Here is a 10,945-nt window from a genome sequence, read left to right as displayed (position 1 = left end):
CACCTCCGGACAGAAGCTGCCCATTTAGTCTCATGTATCTACTTGAGCTAAGAAGCACTCTCTTCACTAGTATCATTTGTGTTTCATAGTCCAGTCTTATCTTTGTCTGAAGAGCTGGCTTTGGGGATGGTTTCAGTTCTAGGCCAACGGAGAGTCCAGGGGCCAAGTCTTCCGGGGTCCCTCCAATCTCAGTCAGATCATTAAAGTCTGGTCTTTTTACTAGAATTTGAGTTCTGTGCCCCACTTTTCTCCTGCTCCATCAGGGACTGTCTGTTGTATTCCCTGTCAGGGTAGTCATTGGTGGTAGCCAGCCACCATCTAGTTCTTTTGGTCTCAGGCTGATGGAATCTCTGGTTTATGTGGGGCTTTCTGTCTCTTGGGTGAATATTTCCCTTGTGTCTTTGGTGTTCTTCATTCTCCTTGCTCCAGGTGGGTTGGGACCAATTGACATATCTTAGATGACCACTCCCTAGCTTTTAAGACCCCAGACACCACTCACCAAAGTGGAATGCAGAACATTTTCTTAATAAACTTTGTTATGCCAATTGACCTAGATGTCCCCTGAAACCATGGTCCCCAGACTCCCATCCCTGCTACTCTGTCCCTTGAAGTTTTTGGTTGTATTCAGGAAACTTCTTAGCTTTTGGTTTAGTCCAGTTATGCTGACTTCTCCTGTATTGTGTGTTGTCCTTCCCTTCACCTAAGATATTTCTTATCTACTATCTATTTAGTGAATACCCAGCTACTCCCTCCCCACCCTCATAACCATCAAAGAATGTTTTCTTCTGCGTTTAAACCATTTCTTGAGTTTTTATAATAGTGGTCTCATACAATATTTGTCCTTTTGTGACTGACTAATTTCACTCAGCATAATGCCTTCCAGATTCATCCATGTTATAAGATGTTTCATGGATTCATTGTTGTTCTTTATCGTTGCAGTAGTATTCCATTGTGTGAATATACCATAATTTGTTTATCCATTCGCCTGTTGATGGGCACCTAAGTTGTTTCCATCTTTTTGCTATCGTGAAAAGTGCTGCAATGAACATGGGTGTTCATATATCTATTTGTGTGACAGCTCTTATTTCTCTAGGATATATATTCCAAGGCATGGGATTGCTGGATCGTATGGTACTTCTATTTCTAGCTCTTTAAGGAAGCGCCAAATCGATGTCCAAAGTAGTTGTACCATTTGTACATTCCCACCAATAGCATATGAGTGTTCCAGTCTCTCCACAACCTCTCCAACATTTATTATTTTGTGTTTTTTGGATTAATGCTAGCCTTGTTGGAGTAAGAAGGTATCTCATTGTAGTTTTTATTTGCATTTCTCTAATGGCTAATGATCATGAGCATTTCCTCATGTATCTGGTAGCCGCCTGAATGTCTTCTTTGGTGAGGTGTCTGTTCATATCCTTTGCCTGTTTTTTAATTGGGTTGTCTTTTTGTTGTTGAGGTTTTGCAGTATCTTGTAGATTTTAGAGATTAGATGTTGATCGGATTTGTTGTAGCCAAAATTTTTTTCCAGTCCGTAGGTTGTCTTTTTACTCTTTTGGTGAAGTCTTTTGATTAGCATAAGTGTTTGAGTTTTAGGAGCTCCTAGTTATCTAGTTTCTCTTCTGGTGTTTGTGCATTATTATTTATGATTTGTATTCTGTTTATGCCATTTGTTAGGGCTCCTAGCATTGTCCCTATTTTTTCTTCCACGATCTTTATTGTTTTAGATATTATCTTTAGGTCTTTGATCCGTTTTGAGTTAGTTTTTGTGCATGGTGTGAGGTATGGGTCCTGTTTCAGTTTTTTGCAGATGAATATCCAGTTATGCCAGGACCACTTGTTAAAGAGACTGTCTTTTCCCCAATTAATGGAATTTGGGGCTTTATCAAATATTAGTTGCTCATAGGTGGATGAATGTATGTCTGGATTCTGTTCCATTGGTCTGTGTATCTGTTGTTGTACAAGTATCAGGCTGTTTTGACTACCATGGCAGCATAATAGGTTCTAAAATCAAGTAGTGTGAGGCCTCTCCCTTTGTTCTTCTTCTTCAGTAATGCTTTACTTATCTGGAGCCTCTTCCCTTTCCACATGAAGTTGGTGATTGTTTCTCCATCTCATTAAAAATGTCATTGGAATTTGGATATGGATTGCATTGTATCTGTAGATCGCTATGGATAGAACAGACATATTTACAATGTCGAGTCTTCCTATCCATGAGAAGGTATGTTTCTCCACTTATGTAGGTCTCTTTTGGTTTCTTGTAGTACTGTCTTGTAGTTTTCATTGTATAGGTCTTTTACATCTCTGTTTAGATTTATTCTTAAGTGTTTTATCTTCTTGGAGGCTATTGTAAATGGTATTGATTTGGTGATTTCCTCTTCGAAGTTCTCTTTGTTGGTGTAGAGGAATCCAACTGATTTTTGTATGTTTATCTTGTATCCTGAAAATTTGCTGAAATCTTCTATTAGTTCCAGTAGTTTTCTTGTGGTTTCTTTGTGGTTTTCTGCATATAAGATCGTATCATCTGCAACTAGAGATACTTTTACTTCTTTCTTACCAATTTGGATGCCTTTTATTTCTTTTTCTAGCCTAATTGCTCTGGCTTTGACCTCCAGCACAATGTTGAATAAGAGTGGTGATAAAGGGCATCTTTGTCTGGTTCCCATTCTCAAGGGGAATGCTTTCGGATTCCCTCCATTTAGGATAATGTTGGCCTGTGGCTTTCTATAAATGCCATTTATTATGTTAAGGAATGTCCCTTCTATTCCTATTTTGCTAAGATTTTTAATCATGAATGGGTGTTGGACTTTGTCAAATGCCTTCTGCATCAATTGACAAGATCATGTGGTTCTTGTCCTTTGTTTTATTTATGTGATGGATTACATTGATTGTTTTTCTAATGTTGAACCCTCCCAGCGTACCTGGTATGAATGCCACTTGATCATGGTGAATTATTTTTTTGATATGTTGTTGAATTCCATTGGCTAGAATTTTGTTGAAGATTTTTACATCTATATTCATGAGGAATATTGGTCTGTAATTTTCTTTTTTTGTGGTGTCTTTACCTGGTTTTGGTATCAGGGTTATGCTGGCTTCATAGAATGAGTTTTGGTATATTTCATCCTTTTCTATGCTCTGAAATACCTTTAGTAGTAGCGATGTTAATTCTTCTCTGAAAGTTTGGTAGAATTCTTCAGTGAAACCATCAGGGCCAGGGTTTTTTTTTTTTGTTGGGAGATTTTTAATTACCTTTTCAATCTCTTCTTTTGTTATAGGTTTATTTTTTATTTAGTTGTTCTACCTCTGTTTGTGTTAGTTATGGTAGGTAGTGAGTTTCTAGAACTTTGTCCATTTCCTCTAGGTTTTGATATTTATTAGAGTACAATTTTTCACAGTATTCTGTTATAATTCTTTCAATTTCAGTTGGGTCTGTTGTATATATCGCCCATCTCATTTCTTGTTTGGGTTATTTGTTTCCTCTCCTCTTTTTCTTTTGTCAGTTGGCCAATGGTTTATCGATTTTGTTGATGTTTTCAAAGAATCAGCTATTGGTCTTGTTAACTCTTTCAGTAGTTTTTCTTTTTTCTATTTCATTTAATTCTGCTGTAATTTTTATTATTTGCTTTCTTCTGGTGCCCAAGGGCTTCTTTTGCTACTCTGTTTCTATTTGTTTGAGTTAATGTTTTGATTTTGGCCCTTCCTTATTTTTGGATGTGTGCATTTATTGCTATAAATTGACCTCTGAGCACTGCTTTTGCTATGTCCCAAAGGTTCTAGTAGGATGTGTTTTCCTTCTATTTGATTCTGTGAATTTGTTTATTCCATCCTTAATTTATTCTACAACCCAGTAGTTTTTGAGGAAGGTGTTGTTCAGTTTCCATGTGTTTGATTTTTTTTTCCTTGCTTTTTCTGTTGTTGATTTCTACTTTTATGGCTTTATAGTCAGAAAAGATGCTTTGTAATATTTTGATGCTTTGGATTTTGTTCAGGCTTGCTTTATGGCCTAATATGTGGTCTGTTCTGGAGAATGTTCCATGTGCATTGGAAAAGAAAGTATACTTGGCTGCCGTAGCGTAGAGTTCTGTATATGTCTACGAGGTCAAGTTGGTTGATTGTGGCATTGAAATCTTCCGTGTCTTTATTGAGTTTCTTTCTGGATGTTCTATCCTTCACAGAAAATGGTGTGTTGAAGTCTCCTACTACTATTGTGGAGCTGTCTATCTCTCTTTTCAATGCTGTTAGAGTTTGTTTTATGCATTTTGGAGCCCTGTCGTTGAGTGCGTAAATATTTATTAGACTTATGTCCTCCCGGTGTACTGACCCTTTAATCATTATATAGTGTCCTTCCTTATAGTTTGTGGTGGATTTTACTTTAAAGTCTGTTTAGTCAGAGATTAATATTGCCACGTCTGCTCTTTTTAATTGTTGTTTGCTTGATATATTTTTTTCCATCCTTTGAGTTGTAGTTTGTGTCTTTAAGTCTAAAGTGTGTCTCTTGTAGGCAACATATAGACGGATCATGTTTTTTTGTCCAATCTGCCACTGTCTCTCTCTTTATTGTTGCATTTAGTTCATTTACATTCAGTATAATTATTGATAGGTATGCATTTAGTGCTGTCATTTTGATGTCTTTTTTTATGTGTTGTTGACAGTTTCATTGTTCCACTTTATTTTCTGTGCTAAGTCTTTTTTCCTTATGTATTTTCTTTTCATGTTTTTCATTGTTTTTAATTTTGTATTTGCTGAGTCTTTATATTTTTCTTGTTTTTTATTTTGATGTGTAGGATTGTTAGTTTCCTTTGTGGTTACCTTAATATTTACCCATATTTTTATAAGTTTAAGCCAGTTTTTTATTTATTTATATCACCTTGACTTCCTCTCCATATGAAAGATATATGCCTAGATTTTTTAGTCCCTCTTTTTTGTTTTAATGTTGTCATCTTTTACATATTGACATCTGTTTCCCTATTTTCAGTGTTTTAGCTTTGATTTATTTTTGTAACTTCCCTATCTGGGTTGATATCTGGTTGCTCTGTCCTGTGTTATAGTCTTGGGTTGTTATCTGATGTTATTGATTTTCTAGCCAGAGGACTCCCTTTAATATTTCTTGTAATTTTGGTTTCCCTAAACTTCTGTTTATCTGGAAATGCCCTAATTTTGCCATCATATTTGAGAGTCAGTTTCACTGGATGTATAATTCTTGGCTGGCAATCTTTTTCCTTCAAGGCTTTATATATGTCATCCCACTGGCTTCTTGTCTGCATGGTTTCTGCTGAGTAGTCTGAGCTTATTCTTATTGACTCTCCTTTGTAGATGACTTTTTGTTTATCCCTAGCTGCTCTTAAAATTCTCTCTTTATCTTTGGTTTTGGCAAGTTTGATTATAATATGTCTTGGTGACTTTCTTTTGAAATCTACCTTATGTGGGGTTCAATGAGCATTTTCTCATCTTTCGTGATATCAGTGTTCTGTCAACAATTCGTCAACAATTTTCTCTGTATTTTCTGTTATCCCCCCCATTCTCATATTCCAGTCACTCGTAAATTATTTCTCTTGATAGAGTCCCACGTAACTCTGAGAGTTTCTTCATTTTTTAAAAACCTTTTATGTGATTTTTCCTCAAATAAGTTGGTATCAAGTGCTTTATCTTTAATCTCACTAATTCTGACTTCTTCTGCCTCAATTCTGCTCCTGTGACTTTCTATTGAGTTGTCTAATTCTGAAATTTTATTGTTAACCTTCTGGATTTCTGATTGCTGTCTCTCTGTGGATTCTTGCAGCCTATTAAATTTGTCATTATGTGCTTGAATAACCTTTTTAAGTTCCACTACTGCTTTGTCTATATGTTCTTTGACTTTCTCTGCATTTTGTTAGATTTCCTTCCTAATTTCTTGAAGAGTTCTGTATATTAATCTCTTGTATTCTGCCTCTGGTAATTCAAGAAATTCTTTTTCTCCAGAAAATTTATTGATTATTTTGGGAGCTTGCTGAAGCCATCATTGTCTGCTTCTTTATGTGATTTGATATTGACTGTTGTCTCCAAGCCATCAATAAGTTATCATAATTTTTTATTTTATATTTGCTTACTGTGCCCTAGCTTCTTGTTTCATTTTGATATGTCTAAATAGGTTGCTTGTGTGCGTTAGTTTGGTTATTGGCACCTTTGAAGCTCTAACGTCCTGTCACCAGGTAGTTAGAGCTATTACTAAGTATGTGAGCCCAGGAGTCCGTTAAATTTTCTTGTATGGGTTCAGCTCACATGTCCAGGTAGTCGGTCACCAAGTGTGTGGTGCAGGCTCTCACCTACAGTCCTAGACAGGTATGGGTGATTAGTGTAGGCACAAGTATCTGGCTGCAGTAGGGGGTCACATGCTGAGCAAGGCAGGGGGCTGATGGCTGCCCCTGAGTGTCTGAAAGGAAAGTGTGTCCCTGTTCCCTAGATGAGTAGGTAGGTGAGTTTTGCAGCTGGACTGTAAGCACCCTATGCTGTTGGCTGTAAGGACTGGGGGACACCACTTATTCTTGGACCCCTGTTGTAGGTGGCTAGGTGACATGGGTGGAGCCACCAGTCCTCAAGCCCCTGATGTGGGCAGGTGAGGAGCCTGCTTAATGGATAGAGCAGTGTCAAACATCACAAACCTGCCTCTTCACAGCTGAAACAGTTGAAGTTAGACTTCAGGTATATATTCTTTTGTACTGTGGTAGTGAGGTCTTAAGCTGTTGAAATGGTCACTCACAAGTGTATGCAGGGGTGAAAGGCATTCAAAATCTGCGGACCCCTTGCACTTGTGCCTAGGCAAAGGAGCTGTGGCAACCCTGAGGCCCTGGCTTAGGGGAACCAGCAGCTTATTTTTTCCCTCTTTGTTAATTTGTTCCTTCTCCAAGGCTAGGAGAATGGCTCAAGGCACCTTTAGATTCCTACTTCCAGCCCAGGGGACTCAGCAATCACTGAAGCCAGCCAGGACCAATGCAGAGTGGGGAAGGGGGAGGTAAATGGGAGAGGGTTTTTTCCCAAAAGGGGTTTTTGTTTTTTTTTAATCCCTGGAGTAGGCCACTCGCAAGTGCTCATCTTTAGCCTCCTGAGTGCTGCTTTTCACTGGTTCTGGATGACCAAGTAGAATCTCTGCCACCGGGCCTCTCCCAACATGGAAAATGGCTCCAGAGCGCCACTGTAGCCTCACTGCGCACAGGAGCTGATCCGGCCTGAAGGTTTCAGGCTCCCACCGGGTCAAGTCTGGCAACTCCTCACTGCTTCTGAACTGTATCTCCCACCCCCCGCCACTCAGTCCGATTCGTTAACTTTGCCTCTGATGTTCAGGGCTCCTAGATAGTCATATACAATCGATTCACTTGTTTTTTCAGGTCTTTGTTGTAAGAAGGACCACAGAAAGCGTTTGACTACTCTGCCATCTTGGCCCCCCTCCCTGGATATATAATTCTTGGCTGGCAATTTTTTCCTTCTAAGGCTTTATATATGTCATCCCATTGCCTTTTCGCCTGCATGGTATCTGCTGAGTAGTCCGAGCTTAGTCTTATTGACTTTCCTTTGTACCTGACTTTCGTTTATCCCTAGCCACTCTTAAAATTCTCTCTTTATCTTTGGTTTGGCAAGTTTGAGTTTAATATGTCTGATGGCTGCCCCTGAGTTTGTCTGGGAGGAAAGTGTGTCCCTGTTCCCTAGAGTGCTTAGGTGGGTAGGTTTTGCAGCCGGACTATGGTCACCCAATGCCGTTGACTGTAAGAACTGGGAAACACCACTTATTCTTGGACTCCTGTCATGGGTGGCTAGGTGGCATGAATGGAGCCACCAGTCCTCAGGCCCCTGCTGTGGGTAGGTGAAGACCCTGCTTAATGGCAGAGTGGTATCAAATGTCACGAACCTGCAGCTCTACCATATAGCTGATAAAGTGAAGTTAGGCTTCAGGTATATACCCTGTTGTACTGTGGTAATTAGGGCCTACGTTGTTGAAATGGGCCCACATAGGTCTATGCAGGGTGAAAGTCATTCAAATTTCCTGGACCCCTTATGCCTGTGCCTAGGCAAAGGAGCCGTGCCTGCACTGTTTCCCAGCTTAGGGGAGCTGGCAGATGATTTTTTCCTGTTTGTTAATTTGTTCCCTCTCTAAGGCCAGGAGAATGACCCATGGTGCGTGACAGGTCCTACTTCTGGCCCAGGGGACAAGGCAGTCACTGAAGCTGCCCAGGACCTGGTGCAGAGCAGTGAGGGAGCAGGTAAATGGGAGAGAGGTTCTTTCCAAACGGGGTGTTTTTTGATCAGTGCAGTAGGTTAAACACATGTACTTATCTTTTGCCAATTAAATGCCACTTTTCATTGGCTCTGGAGGCCTGAGCAGACTCTCCGCCGCTCGGTCTCTCCTGACATGGAAAACACGTCCTGAATGCCACCGGTTGACGCACCACACACGTCAGCCGATCTGGCCTGCAGGGCACCAGCTCCTGCTGGGTCAAGTCTGGCAACTCCTCGCTGCTTCTGAATTGTCTCTCCCTCCTCCTGCCACTCAGTCCAATTCCTCAACTTTGCCTTTGATGTTTAGGGCTCCTAGATTGTTGTATATAATCGATACACTTGTTTTTTTGGGTCTTTGTTGTAAAAGGGACCACAGGAAGCATCTGATTACTCCACATCTTGCCCCTGCCCCCAAAATGTTTGAATTATGAAAACAATGACTTCTTAATGTGTCTTGTGTTTTGAAACTTCGTTGCACTAAAAGCCTTATAACCTTTTTTCTCACATCAGTGTGTCATTGTCAACCTTTCAGAAGACCAGGAGAGGTAATTTTGTGTATTATGAATGCCCTGTGCTGAATGGCACCCTCAAGAGACCAGGAGAACAATTTGTGTGTTGTTGTTGGGTGCCATCAAGTTGATTTGGACTAATATCAACCCCATGTAACAGAGTAGAAACTGCCCCATAGGGCTTTCTTGGCTGTAATCTTTACAGGCATAGACTGCCATGTCTTTCTTCCATAGAGTGACTGGGTGGATTTGAACCGCCAACTTTTTGGTTAGCAGCAGAGCACTTAACTGTTTGCACCACCAAGGCTTCTTACAACTTGTGTAGGAAGGAGAAATTGGGTACATACAGTAAAAACCTCATTCACCGTGTATACTCATCATCTCACAGAGACCATTTATATAATCAAATCAGCAAATATCTAATAAGTGCCTGGTAACTGCAAGGTTCTGAGAAAGGTATATAAGGATAAAATAAGTAATAGTCACTGCCTTTTGGAAGTCTACTTTAGCTGTAGGAGACAAATCCAAATAATTCTAATATAAGGGAAATGGTGGTAAGTGCCGTAACAGAGGCTCAAGCAGATCAATGGGAAAAGGAATATCTGATTTACTTGGGATCCAGTAAGGCTTACAGAAGAGATGGAATTTGCCATAGTCATTGAATGTCAGGTAAGATTTTGAGAGGTGAGCACAAAAGAGAAGAGGCAGATAGCGTGGTCTGAGCGGAGGCATGGGTGTGGGACCAATGAAGTTTGCATAGCAGAGGGCTAATGACCTGGGATTATTCTCTGTGCCAAATATTTCCTGAGGGCCTTCAGTAGGGTAGGGTAGTGACGTGAGTCTAACTGTGCCAAGTGAAACAGGAAGAATTCATTCATTTATTCATTCACTCTGCAAATAGTTATTGAAAGCCCACTCAGACCTTGTTCTAAACCCTTTTGTTCTAAGCAATGAACAAAACAGACAAAACCCTCCCCTCATCGAGATTATCACCTCCTCTCTCCAGTTCAGTTAGGTGAATTGTTCCATTCATTGTGTTGTGGTAATGCGGGCTGAGGAACTTGCTGCTTTTTGTAGCTAGGGTTTGGAATCTGGAAGAGGAACAAAGTTACTGTTTTAGTAACTTGGAAAATTTTCAAGCCCACTGTACCTAGGATACATGTGCTTTGAGAAGGGGCGATTCATGTTTTTCTGCTGGTTGTAGGAGGGAGAATGCATGCTTCCCACTGCTAGAAAATCTGCTTCATAGTCTGACCTCATGGGAATGGCCAGACCCTACTTGAAATCATCCCGTTACTGAAGGGCACTTGTTCACCAGCAGCTTTTTCAGTTTTGGAGGTGTTGCCATGTCAGTTTCTTTGAGGTTAATGAAACCTGGAGACAAGGAAGGCAATTTAGTTCTGTAAGAAGGAAGTTAAGATTTAGCAAGAGACTGAAGAAAGTCACAACAATATGAACCACCTACATTCAATATGAGTCATATTTGAAGAGAAGTTCTTTATCATTAACAAGATAATGTATCTTTATAAAACCAATTCTTTTGCATATTTGCTTATTTTTTCTTTATGCAATATCCATCTTCAAATTAAATTGGTAATAACTTAAGCTGATTCCATTTTGGAATCTGTCTGCACATTTTAATGACTTTTTTTTTTTTTTTAAAGCATACTGTTACAGTTGACCTTGTGCTGAAATCTGGATTTCTCTGAAAGAAATCCTCATTCAAAGTAATAGTTTTAATAAGATCTCAAATCTTCCTGTTGCTCCACCAAATGAAACTTCCACCATTTTAATAATAGTTGTCATCTCAAGATGTTGTATAAGAAGGTTGAAAAAACATGCTTTCAAGAGTATACAGAGAGCTAATGAAAAATAATGGTTGTTTAATTTCATAAAATTCAAAGCACTAATGTTTTTGGCTGGGAATGATAAATATTTGCCTTTCATTCAATATTTTGTTTAACACTTACACAGTGTTTACTATGTGCCAGGCACTATTCCTGGCACTTTCCAAATATTAACCCATTTATTCCTCATAACAATCCTTTGAGGTAGGTACTATTTTTTTTTTTTTTAATATTTTATTGTACTTCAGGTGAAGGCTTACAAAACAAATAGTTTCTCATGAAACAGTAGTACACCTGTTGTTTTATGACATTGGTTAACAACCCCACAACATATTAACCCTCTAA

The sequence above is a fragment of the Trichechus manatus genome, unplaced genomic scaffold (genome assembly GCF_000243295.1).
Source record: "Trichechus manatus latirostris isolate Lorelei unplaced genomic scaffold, TriManLat1.0 scaffold00084, whole genome shotgun sequence".
Classification (NCBI taxonomy): Eukaryota; Metazoa; Chordata; class Mammalia; order Sirenia; family Trichechidae; genus Trichechus; species Trichechus manatus.
The sequence above is the reverse complement of the archived record's forward strand: the minus strand, read 5'-3'. Positions refer to the sequence as shown.